Source organism: Daphnia pulicaria, chromosome 1 (genome assembly GCF_021234035.1).
Source record: "Daphnia pulicaria isolate SC F1-1A chromosome 1, SC_F0-13Bv2, whole genome shotgun sequence".
NCBI lineage: Eukaryota > Metazoa > Arthropoda > Branchiopoda > Diplostraca > Daphniidae > Daphnia > Daphnia pulicaria.
Window position 1 is genome coordinate 1,584,841 of NC_060913.1, and position 26,332 is coordinate 1,611,172.

Consider the following 26,332-nt stretch of genomic DNA (forward strand, 5'->3'; position numbering starts at 1 on the left):
AACTCCAGTCTTTATCCCGTTCCACCTTGGAAGCGATCTATCTTGGTACGTGTCCCAAAAAATCCGAGAAATCACTCCATACTCACGCAATCTCTTGTTTAGCAGGCTTAGGTCATCATCGAATTTGAAATGTTGGATTCTAACGCGTACAAGGTTAACTGACCTATCTCTAACTCTAATTCGGATCTCTTTGCCACTAATAACAACAGACTCTTTAGCACTAAATTTATCCAAGAATTCAATGTGGTCTTTGACGGCCTTGAACCCAATTCGGAAAACACAAAAAGCTCGTCCTGGTAGGCGACAAACTGCATCAAAGATGCAATCAGATTCGTTACTACCCTGCTCGAAACATTCGTAGAATTCATGCCTGGTCACTTCAGTATTACCAAAAGAGATTTCGGCAGTACGTGGCCAGACGTCTGGGGATTCCGTTCCCATTTTACCCACAATAAAGGGGCAAGGAGACGGAAAAAGAAACAATAAAAAAAAAATGGAACAAAAAGCAAAATGGCGCTTAACAAACAACAAGAGAAACACGAAAGACAAGCAACAATACAATAAAGAGAACAAAAAAAAGAACAAATAGTTTTTTGACTCACAGCAAGATGTCACACTTGGGAGATCAGTTAGAAACGTCTAGTCACAGCCGAACGCGCTAGCCAATTGCGCCACAGAGGCATGCTGATTGGTTAACGACACACTCGTCCAGTTCAACAGGCAAACCAAACATTACATTTTTTTAGTGTGGCCAACACTAATAAAATATTGCAGAAACATTGTGGGGCTTCCATAGTGTAGAGGTTATCACGTCGGCTTCACACGCTGAAGGTCCTCAGTTCGATCCTGAGTGGAAGCATCATTGTAACGTTAGGAAATAATAATCGTAAGAGAAAAAGAAAAGGAATGGAATTAATAACTTGTAATGTATCTTATCTAGATGACAACTAGACTAGAACAAGTAGACATCTGGAAACTACACACAGACCACCAACCAATCATAGTAATAGTTATCTCACGGTTCCTGGAAAGGAAAAAATGTAGTCAATAAGACTTGGTTCATTACATTGGAATAGAGCGCAATGGCAAGCCTGGCTAGCTCAGTCGGTAGAGCATGAGACTCTTAATCTCAGGGTCGGGGGTTCGAGCCCCCCGTTGGGCGTCACATATTTGCAAATAATTGCAGATGAAAGTTAGAAGTTGGGAGACGATCGTTAGTATTTTGTAATCATTTCAGAATAATTCTGTAGCGGATTGTAGTTTCCATAGTGTAGTGGTTATCTCGTCGGCCTAACACGCTGAAGGTCCTCAGTTCAATCCTGGGTGGAAACAGGACAATGTATTTGTAGAAAGACTATCAAAGAAGCACATTTTGTTTTTTTTAAAAAGCCAAGCATTCATGTTTCTTGTTAAAAATGAAATCTACAATATGACAATGTGAAGATATTCGCAATGCTGTATCCGGAGGAAGTCAACAGAAAGGGGGAAATCAATGATGACTGTGGTTGTTGAAAAAGGTGCTATAACCCCGAAGAGACTTCTTCTGTAGCCAAACGTCAATGACTGTTGTTTTAGGGAAATGAAAAATGACTTGCGCAGGATGGGGAAGAATTCCATAAACACCGGAGGGGAATCTATATAGATTACACCTGAACCTGGAACAGTAGCTCCGGACAGAGGAAGAACATCATGAGCGTGCACCCTACGCTGCAAATGTTGAGTAGATTTAACAGTCATCAGTATAAAGAAGCCATATCGCGAGTGTGCGCTCTTCATTGGACGCTTTAGTTGGTTAAAGGAGTCATGAGGCGAAGAAATTGAATTAAAACAACAGTATTCATTCACCATGCGCCCCTGGGTGGGATCGAACCACCAGCCTTCCGGTTAACAGCCGAACGCGCTAGCCAATTGCGCCACAGAGGCATGCTGATTGGTTAACGACACACTCGTCCAGTTCAACAGGCAAACCAAACATTACATTTTTTTAGTGTGGCCAACACTAATAAAATATTGCAGAAACATTGTGGGGCTTCCATAGTGTAGAGGTTATCACGTCGGCTTCACACGCTGAATTTCAGTTCCATCCTGGTCACAAACCATGGGGAATCATGTCAGATCAATAACACTACAAATATATCTCGAACTCTCAATGAACATCACTGGATTGTATTGCCTTCACGGTGACGATTGAAATTGGCTGCTTATATAGCGTTGCTTGCTAGATAACTTAAATCATTCTTACAACATTAACAAAAAAAGATGTCGCATAGGGCATGGAAGAACAACAAGCATTCAAACTTCTTATAACTTGTCTTATGAACGTGCCAATCCTACGTTATCCGAATCTCACGCGCGATTTTATTGTAGATACGGATGCTTCTAGATTTTGCGTAGGAGCTGTTTTAGTGCAACTACAGCCCCATAATGGAGAAGACAATAAAGAAGTAGTAATTGCGTACACATCAAAGCATCTAACTAAATCACAGGCTAATTGGAGTACAGAGGAGAAAGAACTGTTTTCAATCATTCACGCAACACGAGTTTTTTACCCCTATCTCCATGGCAGAAGATTCCAAATTATATCTGATAATCAGGCACTGCAATGGCTAAATCAAATAAAACACCAATGGAAAGGATTGCCAGGTAGGTACTCTGTCTACAAGGATTCGATATGGACATCCAATACCGCCTGAGCAAAGCACATCAAAATGTGGATAGTCTTATAGTCGTATCCCTAATGAATCAGGAACAACAGACGACGAATAAATCGAAGAATATGCAGTTATATTTTCACTTTCTGAGAATTCAAGACATAGCAGGCTTTGGATGAGTATTGCACTACTGTTCGTGGTATATTCCTTTCCCAGGATCAGAAAAGAGACAAGGCGACAATAGTTAGCAACAAAGAATTGACCCAAAACAGGCATTCACTATATCCAGAGGGCTTCTGAAGACGTATACGGGCACGAATCGTATACGACGTCAGACCCAGGGAAGTCGAGCTCATCAACCTTACCAAACGGTACTTCCAACCGCCAAGTTGAAGATGATTTGGATGACGACGACGATCCGACATTCATCATACTTAATTCAGGACTTTTAGAAACACCTGATGGTAGAATTTGGGTCCCAAAAACACTGAGGGAAAAATTCTTAAACGCTTTCACGACAGCCCTTATTCAGAACATTTAGGGACAAGAAAAACCATCGCAAGAATAACTAAAAGATTTCTATGGTCTAAGATGAGAAAAGATATTAAAAATCATGTCAAGACTTGCGTTATTTGTGCCAAACGGAAGGCAATAGGATAGGATCACACAGGGCAGCCTTACAACCAATTTCTCCTCCAAAACATGCGTGGCAAACAATGGCCATGGATATTGTAGGTCCCTTACCAACCGATTTAAAAGGAAACAACTTCAACTTGGTAATGGGAGAATACCTGACAAGATATATGATCGCAGCACCCATGCCAGATCAAACTGCCGAAACCGTAATGTAAACATTTATTGATTCGATTGTTCTAGAAAATGGCGTACCAAATAGGGTTCTGACTGATCAAGGAAGTAATTTTCTATCACGAAACATGGACGATCTTTACAAACAATTAGGAATAGAAAGGCTCAGAACTACCGCGTATATACCATGTTGCAATGGCATGGTTGAAAGATTTAATAGAACGCTAGCAGACATGATAGCCAGTTACGTCACGAATCAGCCAAATAATTGTGATAGTTATTTGAAATATGCTACTTTAACTTACAACACGTCAGTTCACTCAAGTACAGGTTATACCACATTTTACCTTTAGGTTTACCATTTAACGTTCTACCAGCGCCTCGTTTACTTATCCTTTCAGATCCGAACAATATTTTCGCTAAAATAAGAAACGAGGCTAAACAGTTTGCAAAAGAAAATTTAGGGATCGCACAGGAAAATCGGAAAAAGTATTATGATAAGAAAGTGCAAGAAGTCAAATATAAAATAGGAGATACAGTTTTGCTAAAACAATCGGCGAACAAACCTGGAAAATTCAATATGCGATGGGAAGAACCACATCACATAATTGAACAAAAAGGCAACATCAATATCAAGTTATTGAATATGAGTAACGGAAAAACATACGTCACTCATGCCGATCGAATTAAACTATTTCCAGCTCTCAAGGACGATCCCAGTCAAGATCAAGATCAACCTTTGATTCATCCGTGAACTGCCTAATTGACAGTAATAAATCATTTATTGAGAATCCACCAGTTGCTGGCACCGAACCGGGCGACCATGTTGAACCAGTTGTCAGCAATGAGGCAGCAGTTGAAGAGCAACGACATCTTGAACAGGAAATTCGAACCCAAATAGCTGATAGTTATATTCCAAAAAAAAACGCAGAAGCCAAAGTAAGGAAAAACCACCTCAACAGTCACAGAGGCAATTTCGAAGAACAATAACACTTCCTTTAAAACTAAGAAATTAATACTTGTCAAGAAAAAAATATAAAATCACATTAGTAAACCGGTAGAAACACCTAGTTAAAATAGCTAACATATTTTTAAGGTGGAGCTTTTCGTTTTATTCTTATTTGGATCCTTCCAAGTGGGATCGGATCTTGAAATGACGGTCTGTAATTGCAGCCAAGAAGAAATAGTGGGATTGATGGGCATACAGCAGCCTTCGTATTGCAATGAGAAACCGCTGCGATAAACACCAGTACCAACCAAGTACGCATTTTTCATTACAGAAGATCCTCATTCCACTTGGTCAGGAAACCTTTGCATGGCTTGGTTAAAAGAAAAAATGTCACTGGATTCTTTTTCGGTGGAATTGATACCACTACAGCTTTAAATATTCAAACTGTAGCAACAAAAGAATGAAGAGAAATGCTTGAAACACACGACTGCTCCGGAAATAAAATGGAACAGTTTGGAACGGACTTGTATGCTTACAAAGCCGAATCGATTGAAGAAGGAGTATGGATGAAATATAAAGAATATATAAGGAGAAATTGCTTGTCCTATCACATCCCCTTATGGCATTCTTACAAATACCTGTCGATACTTCAGCAATGACTCACGATGCAACCATAGTGTGGTCATCAATGAATTACACGGAGGAGGAAAAATGTTAACTAAAAAATTCAATGCCAGAAATGGGATTACAACAAAATTCGGATAACACTTTTTAATTGATTGACGAAACCAACCCATTAGAATTTCATTAATTTAGAAACGAGACAATCGAGATTTGCAATCACCGATTCCATAAATTCCTTAACATTGATAATGCCTACATTGAAATGAAACAAAAACAATAGAAGCCAAACGCAGTTATACAATCCCGCAATGGAAACTTGTTTAAAATTCAACGGTCTTGTATTAGAAAAATGGCAAATAGAAAATAAATTTGCAATCTCCACCAATTTAATAGTACACACAGTAGAAAAAAGACGCTTGCTTTAAATTCCATCACCAAAAATTAAATTGTATACAAACCTGTAAAAATAAGACCCCTCCACTCCCTTGATTTTGAATCCCGACACAGCGCAAATAATAGACGGACAGCTATGTCTACAAGCGGAAAAAGATCTCACAGTCAGCGTTGCCAATTGCATGTAAGACCTTGCTCAGTTATGGTTGTTGGGAGGGGGTAACAAGAATCAAGTAATACAGATGAAGAAAACTAACCTCTGCTGGCCCAGCACCACCAATTCATTGAAGATGAAGCAGTATCAAGAGACAACCAACTGGAAAAGGAAATAAAAGCTGTATATTGTGGCAACATCCAGTTGCGACGATTTACAACCGTATTGCTTGCAGAATCAAATGGACTCCTTGCGGCAATAGCAAATAATCTGTCAGAATGTCACCGAATCAAACCAAATGGAAAATATCTGATCGTGCAAATATGTGCAACCCTTACTATCACCGTGTCAGCAAAGCAAATTAAATGCGGCTACGAACCTGCGTACACCAACTATACCATAGGAAGGGATGGTTATTCGCTTTATCGTTTTCAAGAATGTTTTTTGAAGGATGGCATCACAAATTTTAATAGATTATCATATAGCTGAAATACCGAAAAACACGAGTGGGACCAGCTATATTCAACGTATCATTTAACAACCTTGAAGTTAACTTCCAAATTTAAGGAATTAAACGAAAACGAGTACAAGTGCAGTAGCTACTCGAATTCTTTGGAAGCCCGAGAGAACCTTATGCAAAAACGCTGTTTTTGCAGTCCTCTAATTAGTACAGTTTTTAAACAAATTCTTTGAAATTTGGTGTGGAGATAGCTAGAGATAATGGAAACACCTCTGATTTTTTATAGATTTTTTTTACATTTCCTGAAGTACTTTTGGCCGGATGTAAAAGTCTTTGGAAAGCCAAGAGGACCTTATGCAATTAATTCCACTTTGGCCATTTTTCCAGTTCAACGGCTAGGGCTAGGGAAACGCGACTTTTTTCAAAAAATCGACCTGCGTTAACTTTATTTTAGGTCTGATTTTCAATTTTTTTTTATTGATATTTCTCAGTTTTATTTGAAGTTAAAAACGAAAAAGTAGAATTTGCCTTTTTTCCGCTCCCATCCCTTTTTTTATTCGTTGGCGCGAGAGAAAACAAAAATGGATATGGAACAGTTTTTGGTACTCTCATCCAGTATAGTTCCGATTGGACGGTGGGGGTAGGGTTGGAACATACCCTTCTCAGGGCCGCCTGGAATGCCCCTGAGAAGTCCCCCATCTTCGACTTTCTTTTACGATCTCATATCACCAAACATCTGGAACACTACGATGCAAATGGAATGACTCCTTTTCATTTCGGAATTTGTCGATAAATTCATAGCACAACGTCCAGATTTTTCAACCACGGCTATAGAAAAGGAAAAACCCCATTTATGCTAGCTGTCATACAGCCACTCTACAATGTATGCGCCCTATTGTTACAGCTACAGCATTTCGTGCTACATATTAATTATAGTGATGACGACGGTAACACTGCGCTACATTTTGCGGTGCTAACTAATAAATAAGAGCTAACTCAACTCTTATTACGCCACGGCGCTAGTACGTACCCACGTAAGTCCACGCCACGCTTTATTTTTCAACTCTTTTGGCCCAATGAAGACCCATCGTCTATTTCCGATCTCTATTAAGCTTTTATGGCTACAGGGCATGTAGACACCGCCGACGACGAGAGCTCATGGGAACTTGACTCCATCTACTAATATTTTTCTGCTACACGTAAGGTAGAGGCGACCTTCTTATAGAGGAGAAGTGTGTAGTGAGCCTACCATAAATATAATTTTTATTATAATATAATATAATAATTTTTGTATTAAGACAACCTAATTGATTTTGTCGTTGTCCTAAGTCACAAAAAGCAGATAACGAGATAACTGGAGATAACCCCCCATTTTGAAGCTGCTTTATATTTTAAGCTGGGAAAAGCACTTTCAATATTATTCTACTTATCTTTTTGAGCTAAAACGCAAGTAAAATGGATTTTTTTTAAGCAAAAGTGGCAAGGTATGTGTTTCATTTTCTATTTTTTCAATATGTGTAATTGTAATTAGTTTTCATGTTTTATTTTTTTAATTGACAAGTCTGTTCTAGTGAAGTTGGATGATGTTGGTTGGAAAAGTAAAGTAAATTTGTCATTCTACACGAATTGACCCAACAATTGAAAGATGTAGAATACCTAGTTGGTTTGCCAATTGCTTTTGTGATGATTCACAATAGTCTAAGTAACAAAACAACGAGGAAGAGACAGTGTTCTTGCAGTAACGTTTATTAACGGATGTGTCGGGATACAATGCCGGGTACGACTCTGCTGGATGAACAGAGTGTCGGGCTTTTATAGACAGTTATCAAGGTGGTGGGGATTGCACCATCACTGCAGAGTGTGGCGCAATCCCGGATGTAGTTGCATAGGCAACAGGTGAGATGGTGCAATAGAGAAAGCCATCAAGGTACTGCGTAGTACAGTGACCTTGAGGTACGGCGTAGTAGATTGACCTTGGGATACTGCGTAGTAGATTGCTTTATACTACAAGCAGTAGGCCAGGTCTTTACACAAGTCATTACACTCCTCCCCCTTCCGCAGAAGTTTGGTCGGGGAAGAAAACTATTTCTGTTTTTAAGTTTCAGTACATGCAAGAAAAAATTTTTTTTAAATGCTGCTAATTCTATTATTTAAGTGTTTATATGTATGATTAAGTTGAATACAGTGGGAAATGTAATACCATCACCTTGGGATAAATGTACATAATAATGCAAGAACAAAACATTGCATAATATTTCGAATAGGCATAGGCATAAGAATATGCCGAAAGCATAGTACAGGGATAACATAAGAACTACAATGCGGTATTTAATGGAATGTTGATAAGTAATGTAATGGAACGCTTCAAGAACCGTAAGTACTAAAAAAAATTAATTGTTTCCTAGTACTTACGGTTTGTGAGTACATCCCGAGCCCTTTTCAGTTTGAGAGCCTGGAATTCATACTTGTAATATACATCCAAGCTGTCTCTCAGGTACTGCTGGATCATTACCTACCGCTGGGCGTAGTACTCCCCTTCACTTCGCAACATAATGGGTGGGGCGTACATATTTTGGAAATATTGGAGTGGATGATAACACGGAGGGGATGGTGATGGGATCCTCTCCTTCTGGGCCGAATCTGGAGGTTCCATTGTCGGCGGCTGTGGTGTCGGATGATTTGTAGGCGGAGCGGCTAACGGGACTGCACTGGGGATGTCTGGGTTTACCTCCGTGGTGTCGCTTAGTATGCTGTCTTTGTCGTCCTCGTCGTCCTCGTCGTCCTCGCTGTCGCTGAGTGTGAGGTCGATGATGAGGGTCTGGTGGGTGGTCTGCTCGTTATGTTGATCTGTCGCGACGTTTTCTTTGGCTTCTTCTTCTTCCTGGTCATCTTCGGCTTCCGCAACGTTCTCCGGTTGTTGGACAGGCCCGTCGTCAACCGTCGCCTCTCCCCGTTCTTCTTCACTGTCAGCGGCCTCTTCTTTTATTTGTTCAATCACAAACCCTACCGATTGCTCGATGCCCGGTAGATAGCGGGGGTCTGTGGTGATTTCCACTTTTTCTTCGGTGTCGGAGATGATTTTTGCCGGAATTCTCCTGACTTTTGCTTGCACGTCTAGGATCACAATTGTTCCTCCCCGGCGTTGAGCCGTAAGGGCAAAAGTCTTCTTTAGCACAGTTGCGTCTTCACACATTGTAAACTAAATTGCGAGTGTGGTACAGTGCGGTTGTTGCTGTTTTTAAATACCACGGCTATTTTTGTCTTGTAAAATAAGTCAAAAGATGATGCGCAATAACCGCGCAAACATAACACAATTTTGTAGTGAAAACATATACAGGATTATGTGAATTATGAGATGTCATATGAAAAAGAAAATGGTTGAATGCTATTATATGTACTTTGAACTTCGACTCGAAACACATAGCGTATAGAGCTTTCTTTTCTACGGATGATATACTGGTACGGGACATGCTAAAGGATGTATATGTAGGATAGTGGTAAATTATTACACGGGTCAAAAGAGAAAGTTTCATGTTGTGTGGTTTAGTGTTTACAGGTAACATGTGATAGTTGAAGACTGTGTGTATAACAGAGAAAGTATTTGTTTTCAAACGGTAAATCAGAATTGAAAGTTTAATTAATGCGATTGAATTGAAGTTGGAATTTTTTAAAGAAAGGGAAAACTACTTAGAGCAAAGGAAATGGAAATTATTTGTTTGGTTTGTTTTTTTTCTTGTTTTTTTTATTTGTTTTGTTTTTTTTTTTTTTTGTTTTTTTTTTGTTTTGTTTTGTTTGTTTGTTTGTTTTTTTTTCTTGTTTTTTTTTAAAGAGTTTTAAAGAGCTTGTGGTCGGGGTTTTTTGTCGATGGCCATAGAACTTGACAACTGAATTTGTGATGAATAAGGAATGATCGAACCTTAGGTCTTTTAGGCTTAGGATGTACAATTTGCAGAATGACAGAATTGACAAATAGCCAATAAACACAAAAGTTTTTTGTTTCCAATTTTTTTTTTGGTGTTGTCTAGTTTTAACAGAAGGTTCTGGTTGAGGATTGCTTTTGGTGGGGTTTGTGGAGTTTTAGGTGGGCGGCCTCTACTTTTATGGATTACACTTGGGTTAGATATATATATATTTTTTTTCATTTGAGGTGTACCCCAAATTTTAGCTACTATAGGGGTGGTATCTGAAACAACTACTTCGTTTGGATTTTCTGTTACCAACTTAATCCTATTTTCATGTACAACAAATTTGGCCTTGGATAATGGACTGGCTAATATCTAAAAAAAAATTATCTCAGAAGTTATTTAGTTAGTTATTAGTTATTTATCTAGAAGTTATTTCCCAGACACCATGTAAGGTCTTATCCATCTATTACTAAATTTTCCTGTTGTTACATATGCTTTTAAAAGAACGTGATCATTGATTTTCAATTTCACTAATTTACTCCCTTGATCATAAGATTGCTTTTCTTTACTTGCGCTTTTTTTCTAATTATTCTTTTGAATATTCTAGAGCTTTTCTCCAAAGTCTTTCGTAGTCCTCGTCGTCTTCAAAAGACTTGAACGTCTTGCGTTATCGTAATGTCATTGGGTATAACTGGATTACGTTTAAAGAATAGATTAAATGGACAACTATCGATGCTTGAGTGTTGCGAAGTGTTATAAGCGAATGTCACAAAGTCGAGATACATATCCCAAGACTCTGGTTCTTCGTTAACATAGCAAGCAAGCATATCGCATAGTGTGCGATTAAATCTTTCTACAAGACCATGTGTTTGTGGGTGGTAACTAGTGGTCTTGATCTGCTTGATTTTAAATAATACACAGATATGAGAGTTAAGTTTCAAAAGAAAATTTGTACCTTTATCGGTTAGTACTCTTTCTGGTGGACCATATTTAGTATAAACTTTCTTTACTAAGTGTTCAGCTATCGTATAAGCTTTTTGATTCTCCATTGGAATTATCATAACAAATCGACTTGCATAATCAGACAGAACTAATATATATTTGTTTCCATTACTACTTTCCGTGACCGGTCCAACTATATCCATTGCGATCTGTTCCCATACTTTGGTTACAGGTGGCAAAGGTTTTAGTGGTGCTTTAATTGAGCCGTAGGCTTTGCGTTTAGCACATGTGATGCAATTGCTCACATATGCTTTAACGTCGTTGCCTAGTCCGGGCCAAAGGTATTGGCGTTTAATTCTCGCTAAGCTCTTTGCAACTCCTAAATGCCCTACTAACATGTGGTCGTGATTCATCTTTAGTATCTGTTCTATCTTTTCTTTTGGTACTACAATTTTTCCGTCATAAGTTACGAGTAAACCTGCATTATCAAATTGAAATTCTTGTTTGTCGTTTTCGCATTCACTAATTATTCGAATTATTTCTTTGCAATATTCGTCGTTACGTTGTGCTGTTATTTCGTTTTGTATTATTTCTGGTTTCAATATAGCGCCTATTACTGGGAGTGGTTGTCTACTTAAACCATCTGCATTTTGATTCTCCTGGCCAGGACGGTGTATAAGAGTCATATTATATGCCTGCATCTCGTATGCCCAACGTGCTAATCTTCCGTGTGGGTCCTTTTCTCCATCAACGTTTCTAACGGTTTATGATCTGTAGGTCTGAAATGCTCTAATGCATGTACAATGGCTAAACATTCTTTTTCTGAAATATTCCAAATTCGTTCTCGTTCGTCTAAATGTCGCGAAGTGTATGCTATTACTACTTCGTGTTCTCCGTGTAAGGCTTCTGGATCCGTTTCTGAGGGCGGTATATACTGTATCTGCGCTAATACTGCACCAATCCCGTATTCTGAGACGTCCGCGTAGACTAGAAATTTCCATGGTAAAATCTGGATACCTCAGAAGTGGATTGCTGGTTAGGCAATGTTTGATACGTTGAAAGGCGTCCCTTTCTTTCTCGCCCCATACCCATGTACTATCTTTTTTTCGTTAGTTCTGTCAAGAAATGAGCTATTTTTGCGTACTCGCGTACGAATTTGCGATAATAATTAGCCAAACCTAAAAAGGACGATAATTGCTTAACGTTCAACGGTTCAGGGTAGTTTAGTATGGAACGTGTTTTCCCGTCGTCGGGATGAAATCCACTAGCTGTAATAATATGTCCTAGGTATTTTTATCTTCGTCTTAAAGAAGTCACATTTACTTAACTTTAGTGTAAGGTTCTCTTTTGTTAGCAGGTCGAATACTATCCGCCAGTGTCGAATATGTTCATCCATCGCTTTACTAAAAACGATGATGTCGTCCAAATAAACAAGTACAAATTCATATAAGACATCTTTAAACAAGGTGTTCATTTCCCTCTGGAAAGTACTCGGAGCATTGCACAAACCAAAAGGCATGCAGTTGAACTCGTAAAGTCCATACTCGCATATGAAAGCAGTTTTGTATTTATGCTTTTCTTCTATTTCGATCTGCCAATATCCGCTGAGCAAATCCAAAGTTGAAAAATATTTCGCGCCGTGAAGGCTATCGATAATCAACTGAATATTGGGAATTGGATATCTGTCTTTAACTGTTACATTGTTTAGCGGGCGATAGTCGACACAAAACCTCATTTGACCTTCTTCCTTCTTCGTTACGAGCAAGATAGGACAGGCAAATGGGCTGGTACTTGGTCTAATGATATTATTTCTTAACATATCCTCAATCTGTTTTTTCACTACTTATCTCAATCTCTCTGGAGTGCACCTCATGGGCATAACATCTGGTAGTTGCGTGGTATGAATTGAATGTTTAATCGATTTCGCATTACCCAACTCATTAATATTTTCGGTGAAAAGGGAAAAATAGCTAAGCAACAGGTTTTTCAAATTTTCTTTCTGCTCCACTGGGACTCCTGCTAAATCGAGCTGTGGAGGTGTGGCTATACTGATTAAACATATTGATAAAGGGGGTATGATCAAGTTTCTTAATTCATTCTCATGTGTATAACTAATAATACGTTCACTGGGGTTAATAACAATCTTGTTAGCTGCGAGGTAATCATAGCCTAAAATTCACTCTTCATCTAGATCTGTTATATCATAAAATTGTTGAATAAATGGGTGTCTACGAGCTAATCTAATGCTTAATTCATATCTACCTATAGGTTTAACTACTACTACTGAAACTGTTCTAAATAACTGTACGTTTGGGTCAGAAACTTGTAATTCTTAACTTGTAATTCTTTAATATCATTATACGGAATACATATTAACAAACGGTGTGCTAAGAAGCTTGCAGCTGCACTGGTATCTATTAATGCTTGTGTCTTAAGGTTACTAAATGTTACTGGTATTCTCATTAGTTGAGCTACATTAGCTATAATTAGTAATTTATGTACATTGGTGTTGTTAAAAGTTCTAGGGTCGCTGTTCGATATTTAGACCTGCTAGTTGTTTTTCAAGTTTGGAAAGCTTATTTTTCTGTCTCTGAAGCTCTACGTCTTGCTCGTCTTCGTGAGCCGAAATACCTGCAATTGCTGCTTTTAGACTTTTCTCCTCATTCTGCTCCATTCTATTTACTATAGTTTCTGCTGCATAAACTATCTCGCAAACCTCTTCATAAGAGCTATTTACGTCAATTCTGGTCCACACGACTTGTACTATTTTTGGTAACAAGCCTTTTAGCAATATCTTTTGTTTTGCTTCTCCTCTAATTTTCCTAAGGGACCTAGCCAGCACTACGGCTTCAGGGGGTGCAACTGTTTCATCAAGAATGATTTCTTTTCCATGAATAATGTCATACAAATGATTAAGTCTTGAAACATATGTTTGGGTACTCTGATCAGGCATCTGTTTTAGTTCATTCAATTGTTTCTTAAGATTCTCGATCTCTGTTTCCGTTAAAAATCTGCTAATGAGAGCTTTCTTCCACGCATCGTAATCTTCTTTATCCGCAGCGTGATCTATGTAGTCACTGTGCCAATCCGCGGCATCACCTCTTAATCGGTCTGAAAAATATTTAATTTTATCCTTTGCGTCCCATCCTGCGTTTTGCGCTACTCTTTCGGCGTCTTTTAACCAAATATTTATAAGTTGATCTCCTCTTTTTTCTTTGTAAACTGGAATTGATTTTCGTTCATCCCGTGAGTATATTTCACGGAGATGACTTTTAGTCAATGGAACATTGTTTGGATCGGGGGAAGGTGCTCTAGGGCCTTGCTGTTGGATTAAAGGAATTTGTATAGGAGCGGTCGGCGGTGTTGGAGGAGTTGAAGTCATGTTTGGAGGTTGAGTGATTTGTGCTGTTTGCTGTGCTAACTGTTGTTGTAACGTAGCTATATCTCAAGTCTATATAATCAAGTTTAACCCATTGTTCGTTTGCCTTAAAGAATCTAATGATAATTCTTTAGTGGCGACGTCTTGTTGTAATTAACTCGTTCCACTGCGATAAAAAAAATCTTTCTCTAATGGGTAAAATATTTTGTGGAAGGGATCTGGTGTAACTGTCTTCTTCTAAGTCTATCTCCCCTATCAGGGACTACTTTAAAACAGCATAAGATGTATCTTTAGAAGGTAACGTAGGAGTCGTTATTCACTTACCGCTTTGGTGTTTCTCTCCTTCCTCGATGATTGTTGAAAAAGTCGGGTGTTCGAAGCCATACTGGCACGTTCACCAATTTGTGATGATTCACAATAGTCTAAGTAACAAAACAACGAGGAAGAGACAGTGTTCTTGCAGTAACGTTTATTAACGGATGTGTCGGGATACAATGCCGGGTACGACTCTGCTGGATGAACAGAGTGTCGGGCTTTTATAGACAGTTATCAAGGTGGTGGGGATTGCACCATCACTGCAGAGTGTGGCGCAATCCCGGATGTAGTTGCATAGGCAACAGGTGAGATGGTGCAATAGAGAAAGCCATCAAGGTACTGCGTAGTACAGCGACCTTGAGGTACGGCGTAGTAGATTGACCTTGGGATACTGCGTAGTAGATTGCTTTATACTACAAGCAGTAGGCCAGGTCTTTACACAAGTCATTACACTTTGTTTACTAAAACCATATTTATGACGCTTAATACTCCAAATACAAATGTTAAAGAACTGAATGATTTCATTGGGAAAAAGTGGCAGGTATAATTCAATTACTTGTAATTCCAATTATGTATTAATCGTCATTAACGAAACTAAAAATTCCTCTATTAATTGGTTTAATGCAGTCTACTTCTGTAGAGATTAGGGAATTGTTTTATTCCAAAGCCCACAATGATTTTCAACAAATGAGATCTCGACAAAACTGGCTAATTCAGAAAATATCTTCTGTTAAAAAAACAATAATGGATAATTCAATTGACTTTCAATTCATTGAATTAAATGGAAACGAACAACTTGTTTTGTTTTCAAAACCGGAAACACAAGTTGCGCAACTTATTTGTAGATATCCTTGGTGTAACTCCAAGTTAGCTTCCAATTCATCAAGAAATGGTCATGAAAAAAGTAAACATTCCCAGAAAAAATATTCATGTAAAAAATGTAACTTTGCTGCCGAAAGAGAAGAAACCATTGAAAATCACAAGTTGAGGGTTCATGGAGTTGTGGAATAAAACCAACCACAACTGTATGTTGTTATCAATAAGTATTTGCTATTCAAGTAAAAATAACAAATATATGTTTATTCTAGAGCAATTTAAGCTCAAGAATTGGAATCGAAGATCGTACGTGAAGTGGCTTCGGAAGTGGAGATTGTATATTCTTATAACTAGCAGTTTGGCTCAACCGTAAACTAATCAAAATATTTATTATTTGTTATTGGTAAATAATAAATGTTTTCTTTTTAGAACTGAAGAAATTCCGTTTTTGGTTCAAAATGTAGCCATGTCAATGGAAGAAGTAATTGAGGAATCACGTGCATCGAACGTCACCACTTATGAAGAGTAGTCAATACATCAAATTTATTATTTATTCCAAAATAATAAATTTTTTCCCAACAGATCAAATGTTTGGGACGATTGGGAACCCGGTTTAGAATCTATTGAATTTTCTATTTTGGAAAAATCAGGTTCTCTTGAACAATCTACAGTACACAACCAGTCTTCGATTAACGCCGTTGAAGAACCGTAGTTGACTTTCTATAAATATTATTTGGTGGAAATGATTATTATGTTTTTCTTTACTAGATGTATTGCAAGAAAAGCAATTGGCATTGAATTACAAATTTCAATTGTTGCCCGTCATCCAGAGCACATAAATGTCAGCAAAGGTGTTGTCAAATTATCAAACAAAGAACGGTAAATTTATCAAATATGTTTCACTATTCTCCTTTAACAAATAATGTTTTCGAATTAGATTGGGTGCCTTTATTGATGGTAGGGAAGTCAAGTGGTTTGAACTTGACATATCCGGACGTGGACGTGTCTTAATTGCTCTTCATCAAGATCTGAAGAAGCTATTGAGTTAAATCAATGCGCAAAGTGCACACCAGTTTGCAGAATCAGACATCCTGTTGGCCAATGGAATATTTGTTGGGTCGTTAGAGAAACGCCATAATACCATTAATGCCATGCAAAGATCCCCCAAGAAATGTCCTGGCAAGGTTTATGTGTGTGTAACAATGCCCTACCAAAATACTTCTGCAGCAGTAAGTTTTTTTTAATGATACATCTCAATTAACTCAATAAATAATTTAAATGTTACTCCAATTGATAGGTAATTCCAATTTTCCAAGCTGCAAATTTGAAATCAGCAAGTGCATTGCCATCTACGTCATCGACGAATGTCACAAACAAAAATTTCTCCTCTATTGCATTGCAGTCTGCATTTGTTTCCTTAGAGCATAACGGAAATGTTGCAAATTCACCAGTAATATTGTGAAATATTCAAATTACGATTTTCTTACTAATTAATTGTCATTTTGTTTCAGACGCCGACTTGTGTCTTAAGATTTTACAGTGTCAGTGAGAAGGTAAAGTTTGTTCACTTAGCCGACTTTTGCTCACAATGTGGACCAGTGAATCACATTCAAACTGAAGTAACCAAAGAGGGAAATAAAACTGTGTTTGTGGAGCTTGCCGTAAAACGTTCTGTTGCTGAAGCTTTCCTGAAGATATGGGCTAAAGGCTGTCAAATCAACAACGCTAGTTGTGTGATGCTGATGTCTCATTTCATCACCACACACAAGAAAACTGATGCGGCAAAGGTAATATAATTTTAATTATTACCTGGAGAAATAATTGAAATTTGAAAGTATACTTTTTCAAATATATATAGGTACTGTTAGGGCGCACCTATCAATCAGCCCATCTTCTCCCTTCTCCCCTTGATTAAATACACCGAGTTGGGTTTCGACACTCTCTGTATTACAATTACACACGTCACTTGACTTCGATATCGTCCGCGTTCAGCTTCAAGTACTGGAATGACGTCTCTTTCCCGAACTTGTCACCTTCAGCCCTTTTGACGACACACCCCTTTACACAATCAAGACACAAGGGAAACTGCCAGGGGGGATAGATGGCTCTACGTACACACCGTACGCAAGGGGGCAGGTACTACCGTACCGTAACAGTACTAAAAGAGTTTAGATATTATAAATTTTCTGCAATTGTTGAACAGGATTGGCTAACTCAAAATTGATCTGTTAACTTGGGTCAAGTAAAATACATTCTGTCTGTACTTAATTTAATGGAATTAGTTCGCCTAGTAAGGACGTAAGGAGTAACACGTAAGGATTTCAATTCAAGAAAATTGAATTTTTTTGGAATTCATATTCTTCGAGAGTGTTGTGATCAAGAGTTTCTTGGAACTCACTTTCCTTTCAATTACCATTTCGAAAAAATTGCTTATGATTGGTTTTCCTTTGCACATTGTTGGAAACGATTTTCGGATCTACATTGGAACCCACAACTGGAGGCCCAAGCGATTGACAGAGTCTACCGCAGCGGGCAGAAGAAATCCATACACGTACGTCGCTTTTGTAACAAGAGGGACTGTTGAAGGAAAGTCAGTCAAAATTCAAGAGAAGAAAATAGGATTGGCAAAGGAAGTTTTCTCGGAATATTCTTGTCTTGGAGATTGAAAGTGGAAAATCAAATATATTGATAACTTGAAGCAAATTTTTGGGGGTGATGAAACATCTAGTCCACCTCAAAAAGCCCAACACTCTGGACAATAAAAAAATTTACAGTAAATAATTTTAACTAAAAAATGCATTTAACCTTCGTGATAATTTTTATTACTCTGTACCATTGGAGCCACCGAGTGATATCGTTAATGTTTCGTCAATTATCTCCAAGCTTGTTATACTGAACTTAACTTTGTTGGCACTTTTTTCCTTAGTGCAAACTCAAATCTGCCGGAGTAAAATTTGACAAAATGATTTAGCAAAACCCCGGAATCCCTAATTTTACAACGCTTTTATATCTTCACAAACAACTCTTTTAACACAAAACATTTAAAAAATTCATAGAATTCGAATGTTTTCGTCTAAATGAACAGTTATATAAATTTTAAGATGTTGGGTTTGTTTAAAGGCAATTTAATATATATTTTGGAAATTGAATCTGATAATTGTTTCATTATTATATTTAAATATGAATGGATAAGACGATAGTATTCTCATGGAGTTAGTCTGTAGTCGTGTGTCCATAAACGCTTTCATAATGGAAGAAACTCAATGTTACGGAGCATAGCACCACTTAATTGGTGTGTCGGTGGAATCTGCAACACAACTTCAGGGGGTTGAAGCGCCAACCCCATTGCCAGAGAAAATGATTGCACAAACATGGCCCTCACACAGTTGCCGTGTCACACACTAACCTTTGTTTTCTCTACATCTCGTTTTTTGCCTTTGTTTTATTTTGATTAAAAATGTGGGAGAGAAAACAAAGGTGTGTGAGACGGCAAGTCTGTGAGGGCCGAAAAAAAGGGGAATCATTCAATTTTGTTTTTCAACTTTAAATTAAACTAAGAAAATATAAATAAAAATTAATGAAAATCAGACCTAAAATAAAGCTAATGAAGTTCTATTTTTTTAAAACAATTCGTGTTTATCTAGCCCTAGCTTTCAACCACAAAAGAAGGCCAAACTGGTCTTATTTGCATATGGTGTCCAAAAAGTGGTCAGTGGGTCATATGGTTTTCCAAAAACTTTTACAACGGGCCAAAAGCGCCTATAAAAATGAAAAAAAAATCTTTAAAAATCATAGGTGTTCTCACTACCTATAGCTATGTACAAACCAAATTTAAAAACATTTGGTTGAAAAATATAGCACTGAAAGGACTGCAAAAACAGCGTTGTTGCATAAGGTTCTCTCTTGCTTCCAAAAACTTTCGGTAGGTATTTTAGAAGTTTCTCTAGTTACCTAATTTGGAAATTTTTCCGACAGAAACAACAAGTTGCAACTGAATCTTTCTCTGATGATTAAAATTTCAGTCATGCTAAGACACTTTAGAATAGAATGCCTCAAAATCTATCAAAAATAATGCCATAGGGGAGACTGGAGTATGCCGGAACACCGGGTCAAGAGGGACAGTGAGGGGTAAATATTAATTAATTTTTAAAAAAATTAGTGTAACATGTAAAAACATGTTATCTAATTGGGGTTGAAGTTTGGTGTGTTTTAGTCAATATAACTGTAGGAATTATTGACAAAATAAAAAATGGCTTTTGTTAAATTTTCGCCACCATATAAGGTTTTACGGGAAAAATACAAAAAAATGCATACTATATTTACATGGATAGAAACTTTGTTCATTTCCTTACCCTTAAAAAATTGCATTTTAGACCCATCATTTTAGGAAATATGGACATTTAAAAAAAGGATTTTGAGAAATTTGAGACATAAAATTTTACTGCAGTTGAGATGAGGTGGGAGATCTGAGGGTGGAGCTAAGTTTTTTTTTTCATAAAATGCAGATCTCAATTCAAACGATAATTCATTAATTTTTTACAGACATATAAAATCGATGTAGGGGAACACGATTTCAATTTTTTTCAAAATTGTTAACAAATTTTAAAGCTTATAAAGCAACGTTCCACCCTACCCACCCTTGTGTCCTAATTTACCCTTCATCACAGGCTCCTCCCACAAATTTTTTAAAACTTTAGCCGTCTTCTACGGGTAAACGGTTTCCCCTTAAAATTAAATAAAAATATTGGGATTACTTTTACATGTGAAATACATAAAAATGAAGAAAAAAAATAAAATAGGGTGATCAAATTGGGAGATATGCGAGAAAAAAGAAAACTGTCCCGCATTACCCCAGTCTCCCCTAGTAATCAAAATGTACTATGACTCATTTGACTGTGCTAAACCACTGAGACTGAACCACTGACTGTTTACTATGAGAAGAATTAGAAGAAGGTATACATATTGTCGATTTCGGGTGGCTGCACTCAGTGTAGAAGATAATGCACAATGGGATGGAGCAAGAAGAGGCATGTGACGTCATGCAGCCCCCAAGATTGCAGAAAATTTAATTTCCACTTAAATAGTTTTTCGCCTGATGACGAAGCAAACAGGACGAACAAAAAATGCGCCTATTCTAAACACCTCCCCCTGACGTTATCTGCTTAAATTGCAGTGAACCGCTAGAACTGATTAAAAAGTCAGTGGAAGAAAGTGCAGTTTTTGAGTGAAGGAAATGCCGGTGTGCCACTTGAACGACCAAAATCGATACACCTTAAAAGTGGGATGCACTTAGATTACCACTCGAACAACTTTTTCCTAGGGCAGTTGCAACAGTGCAAAAAAGTGCAGCCACTCGAAATCGATAAATGAGATTGGAAGAACATGCACTAATGCAGATTTGAAGAATGCAGAATATCAAAGTTCAAACTTGAAACACAGCCTTAAAAAACATGAGTATAACTAAGAAGTAAATGGCATAACACAGTTTTCATTAGATACTGGTAGAAAATTCAAAATAAAAATGTCATTTACTGATAATGTAATCATGATAAACAGAGAAGAATAGAGTGAGAACTGAGAATTAGAACTGGTTCCGGTTGGCGGAAAACGCATTAGTCTAAAAGTATAGCCATGACAACCTCACGGTGGCCATATTTGGGATTCGGCCATATTGGTCATTTTTGTATTCTGTGCAGTACTTGTGGTTTTTTAGGATTCTTTAGATTACAGTTTGTAATTTAATTCCAGTTTGTACTGAAATAAATCTGTTGTAATAAGAAAATTTGGAATTGAACAGGGAATTTCTTCATATATTTATCTTTTTTTCTGAATTCCTGTTATATATAAAAAATTATGTCAAATCTGCATAGGCCAATGGTTCAAAGGGTATGGAGACATGGTTTCCACTCTTTCTTTCGTCTTAAATTTCCCATAACCTTATTATTATTTTACTAAAAGTTTGTAGTGGAATCGCGCCACCAAACGGGTGTATAAGTGGACTACATACTATATTTCCCTTCAAAATGCATGAACAAATTTTTATTTTTACTGCAATTGTTATCATTTAAGTCCATTTTGGAACTTTGTAGTGTTAATTGTGAATAGTTTTCAAGAAATTAATAAGTTTCAGTGATTTTAACGTTCAGGAGATGCTAAAAAAGCGACTGAAAACTCAATTAAATCTCCAGACCACTTCTAAATGGCGCACTTTTACTACAAGCCCCATAAAAAATCGATAGTAAAAAAGTACCTTCCCTTCGAATCCCAGAAGTAGCCATAGTGGATGGCTACTTACTGAATGTGTTTTTATTTTTATAGCTAAGGGGAGGGCAGCTACTAATGGATGTAGAAGTTTAGAAACACGCTGTAGAAGCGAATTAAAAAGTGGCTACTGTGCCGCTCTATAAATAGGAGGAAAATGACCCTACAGAGACGCCAAAAAAAGCAAAATAAAGAGCTTCGTTAGTTCTTTAACAAGTGTGATTTTCAAATTTTTTGAAAAATATTCAATATATTGAATTTTGAATTGAAAATGGAATTTATTATGTTATCCCTTTTTCCCCCTTCTATCCCACCCCGCGGTGTTGTCGCGTATTTCCCTTTGTTTAATTTTCGGAGGTGGGGAATTTTTGCGTTTGGTCTAGTAGGCAATATTTACCCTTCCCACGAAAATGAAAAAGGACAACACGTCAAAAACTCAACAATACAACACGTCAACGATAACACGTTGAACCCCTTTCTTCATTTTTTCCTCTTGACATTTAATTAAATAACTATTGAATAGTTTCACGAAAAAAAACCTAATTTGGGGAAATGCATGGGAATCACTCCTTTACTTTTATTTTTTCTTAATTCTTATATTTAAAAAATTGGCAGAGTAAAGAAAAAAAGTGTCCCACATAGGTCTCCCCTACACGATATAGACTGGCCCACCGTCAACCTCAGCTGAAGCTGCTTACGATTATGAAATTGCTAATAACATTTATTAATAAAAGGGGAAAACAAAGTATAAGAAAAAATAACTGGCTGAAAATACCAGGCTAAAACCACAAAATGGCTGACCAGCCTGACCAAACCAGATCTGATTCCCCATAAGGCAAAAGCCTACTATTCGATAAGTACCGTTACGAAACTAACATCGACTAGTCGATAAGTGTTGATCTAAGCAGAGGAAAAAGTGACGGCACAATTCGTTCATATTTATAGACTACATTTGGACAAAGTTTCAAATTTTTTTAATGAAAAGCTGATTTTTTCCAATTTTTTAAAGAAAAAATGCCAGAAAAAAAGGAGAGAACAAACGGGTTTGACGGTTTTCCCTCTTCTATTCTTCCCTCAGGACAGGATACGCTCCACGCGACGTGAGAAGAAAAATCAAAATTTATTAAAAAATCGGCAAAAATCAGCTTTTCATTAAAAAAATTTGAAACTTTGTCCAAATGTAGACGACTATGTCGTCTACCGTTGGTTCAAGTTTCAAAAAAAAAACAAGTTTCAAGTAAAAATTGATTAATTTATATTTTTTATGATTTTTTAACTATCATACACTTTAGCTTGGAAACATATGGCGAGCGCGCCGATGTTTCCAAACTTTATGTCTAGCACTTTGGGGATAAACTTCAATTTACTAAAATCTGAAAAAAATCATGGTGAAAGGAAATTCTTTCCTCACCAAGATGATTTTTTAAAATCTGCTTTGTGATAACTCAAACGTGAGTTATCGCGAAAAAAAGGGAGACACTTTGGCCCGTAAGCCGCCGTGTTAGAAGCGCGGAAACACTCGCCGTGTTTCCAAACTTTGTGAGGGTACTGTATGTCTAGCCGATGTATTTAGTTTTCTCAGATATCTATTGTATATCAAAAAGTCATATCAAATTTATATGTCTTTATAGATATCTACTGTAAGGGTCGTTCGAGACCTTACTTCACTTATTAAAGTAAACACACAAGTGATCATCAGGGGATGACGCTTATGTATTACACTCAAACTCTAAGCACACAGTACAAGCATACACTGCATAATAGACCACATGGTATAATCAAGAGGGATATTACCAGAGGAGTAACGCGGCGGAGACTCGTTAAACATGGGGAATACACGGGCTTTTATACCGCCGAACGCGGAAGTCAACGCGTCGGGAATTGGGGTCGCGCTGGTCACGACATCGCTGCGTAAGCGGCGATGGACCGAGTTACTGGGCACAATACGCCCGCCTTTGAACTGCGCGCGCATGTGTCGGATCACTGTAGATGCACCGCTTATTGGCTGGTTTCCCGCGCCCTCCCGTGGCTAGGTCTGGCGATCATTAAGGGTACATAAACGTAGTTCAGCCGATCCTTACATTACCAGCTAACTGATAAACCCTCATTAAGAAGACTATGTACACGTCTTATAAATATCTGCTAGATGTATTTGAAAAGACATCTTTGCATTCATTATTTGTAAGTTGATATATTAGGAAACACGCTATACTCTGTACGTAAAAAAATTACGTTAAAAAAATGGTGCTACAACTGTTAATGTTATAAGTTAAAAGAAATATATTTTCTAAAAAGATTCTCTCATATCTTATAGAAATATCCCACTTTAAAGGCGTTGCAGTTAGATCACGCCACAAAACCAGAAGAATAATTTTGATATGCAAGTTAAGTGAGCGTGCAAGTTGCACACCTTACTGGTGTGTGATATGCTATGCGCTTTCTAAACAGTCGATAAGCTAACAAACTACGTTATCAAAACTGAGCAATTATTAATATTATTACTGTGGCGGCTGGTATCGCACTAGCATACCGTCAAGATGTTCCGGGTTCAATTTCCGAATATGTCAAAGCTACTTTCTATGTCAGATCAATTAGAAATGGTCTATAATAGCGAGCCCGAAGGGCGAAGCTAATAATCGCATACGCAGAAAAAAAAAGCCATGTCACTTAGTATGTATGCATGTATGTATGTATGTATGTAACGCTCCATAGCTCGGGCGTTTTACAACAGATTTCATTGCGAGCCCGAAGGGCGAAGCTAATAATCGCATACGTAGAAAAAAAAAGCCATGTCACTTTGTATGTATGTATGTATGTAACGCTCCATAGCTCGGGCGTTTTACAACAGATTTCAGACTTTTTGGTCTTAAAAATTAGACAAAAAATTTGCGGTGCGACCAGAAAAAAAATAATTTCATTTACTTAATTAGTTTTCCTGTAAAATGAAAAACTGTTAAAATAATTGCATAACGACTAGTGACATCTGGCGGTTGCGAACACAACTTTTCACTTTAGGTCAAAATAAATCACCACCAGATATCCATAGCATCGCCTTGATGACGCAATCTTTGATTTGATTAAAGTGCACCTCTGTCATGCAAATTTACCGCCGGAGGCTATGCGTGAAAACCCTCTATCCTGCAAATATATCGCTGGAAACCATTTTGCTCTTGCAAAAAGGTTCGTCAACCAAATTAGTTGTCGTTGTAGTGGTTAAGACTTTAGATTTGTGTGGCGAAGATCCCACCCATATCGTTTACCGTAAACATCGGCGTGAATGGGTTAGGGTATGTGTAGTCTAGGTTCAGAAACTGACGAAATATCGCGATGAAAATTTTCCAATAAAAAACACGACACTGACGCACAACAATCACTTTCATTTGATAATGGATCGAATTAAAAGACGAAAAATAGATTTTGGGTTATAGCGCTGGCATGAAAATGAAGAGGGCCATGGTTCAAGTCTCATTATAGATTTACTTTTTTTAGAATAAAAATATTGTTTTGACCCATGCCTTTTGTTAACCATGACTCAGACAAATCAAAATTTTGTGATAGAATTTTTTTCACAAAATTTCAGAGAAAAAACATAGAATTTACAGAAAAATTCTGAAAAATTAGGAAGGCATTTAGCAAAAAGTCCGACTTAACAATAGGCCCTGAATTTTTCATTTAAGACGTTTTCAACTGGCTTACGACTATCCTTTCGCGGCGAGCTGATAAGCTTGCTTTTCTATCTTATAATAAAGAAAAATGAAAATGAAGAAAAATAATGAAATGGAATATATAAGAAGAGAAAAGAGGTTAAAAGGTGGAAGGAGCCTTAAAATTTATTACTCATTTCCATCAAGATATCTCCAACCCATGACATTTAGCTAGTACAAAGCTAGTACAAAGATAGTAGAAAGATATATAAGATGTATTTGCCATAGATGTATCACTTTCTTTAAGATCATATGAAGATATCTTGTTCCACTAGGGGAGATAGAATAAGACATGGTCTATATCGATTTAGATATAGAAGGAGAAGAGGAAATCTCCAACGAGAATTTAAAAAAGATTTCTGTTTCCCAAATTCTAAAAGAACGAAGTTTAGAAGGCATAGAAGCCAGCATGTCATTTGATTTTTATGTTGCTACAAAGGTATGTGAGGATGTTCTGTTTGCCTCACATTCATTGAACTTAGTTGCGACTGTGGATTTAAAAAAAGTTCTCAGTGTCATTCGCCCTCATCTTTGAAAACCAATCACGGCGAAGCTTTTGGGAAACTTCAAAGATTGTGGAATTTGAGCAATCGAAGCATACAAGCTTCTGAAGCTATTTATACTAAACTAAGAATGTAGTTAGTATTTGATATAAGACCTGCTAATTGTAATAACCAAATGATTTTTTAAAAATATCTCTTTTTTTCCTATTATTTCAGGGTGCCAACTGAAAACTCCTGTAGTCATTTGGTGGAATTCAGAGAACGATTCTCTTTTGTTCATAACGAAACTCGATGAAGCTAAACTTGAGAAGGTGATGAAGAAACTTAAACTTGGGCTTCCGAACGTCGGCGACCGAACGCTATTAAAGGAGTATGTAGCAGTCATGGGCCCTATTGCTTTTTATCTTGACGTTATGCAATCTGAATGAAAAATTTATCTCGGATGCGTCATTACTTGTATAAGTAATAT

The 26,332-nt window shown here is 37.3% G+C and overlaps 4 non-coding genes across 4 annotated transcripts; 3 read left to right on the plus strand and 1 right to left on the minus strand.

Annotated features, from left to right (window-relative positions):
* The first annotated feature begins 786 nt into the window (after positions 1-786).
* On the plus strand, positions 787-859 carry Trnav-cac. Its single transcript has one exon. It is a non-coding gene; the product is annotated as a tRNA-Val (tRNA).
* Positions 860-1,089: 230 nt separating this feature from the next.
* Trnak-cuu lies at positions 1,090-1,162 on the plus strand. Its single transcript has one exon. It is a non-coding gene; the product is annotated as a tRNA-Lys (tRNA).
* A 97-nt stretch (positions 1,163-1,259) lies between these two features.
* Trnav-aac lies at positions 1,260-1,332 on the plus strand. The gene has a single exon. It is a non-coding gene; the product is annotated as a tRNA-Val (tRNA).
* Positions 1,333-1,849: 517 nt separating this feature from the next.
* On the minus strand, positions 1,850-1,923 carry Trnan-guu. Its single transcript has one exon. It is a non-coding gene; the product is annotated as a tRNA-Asn (tRNA).
* Positions 1,924-26,332: the final 24,409 nt, after the last annotated feature.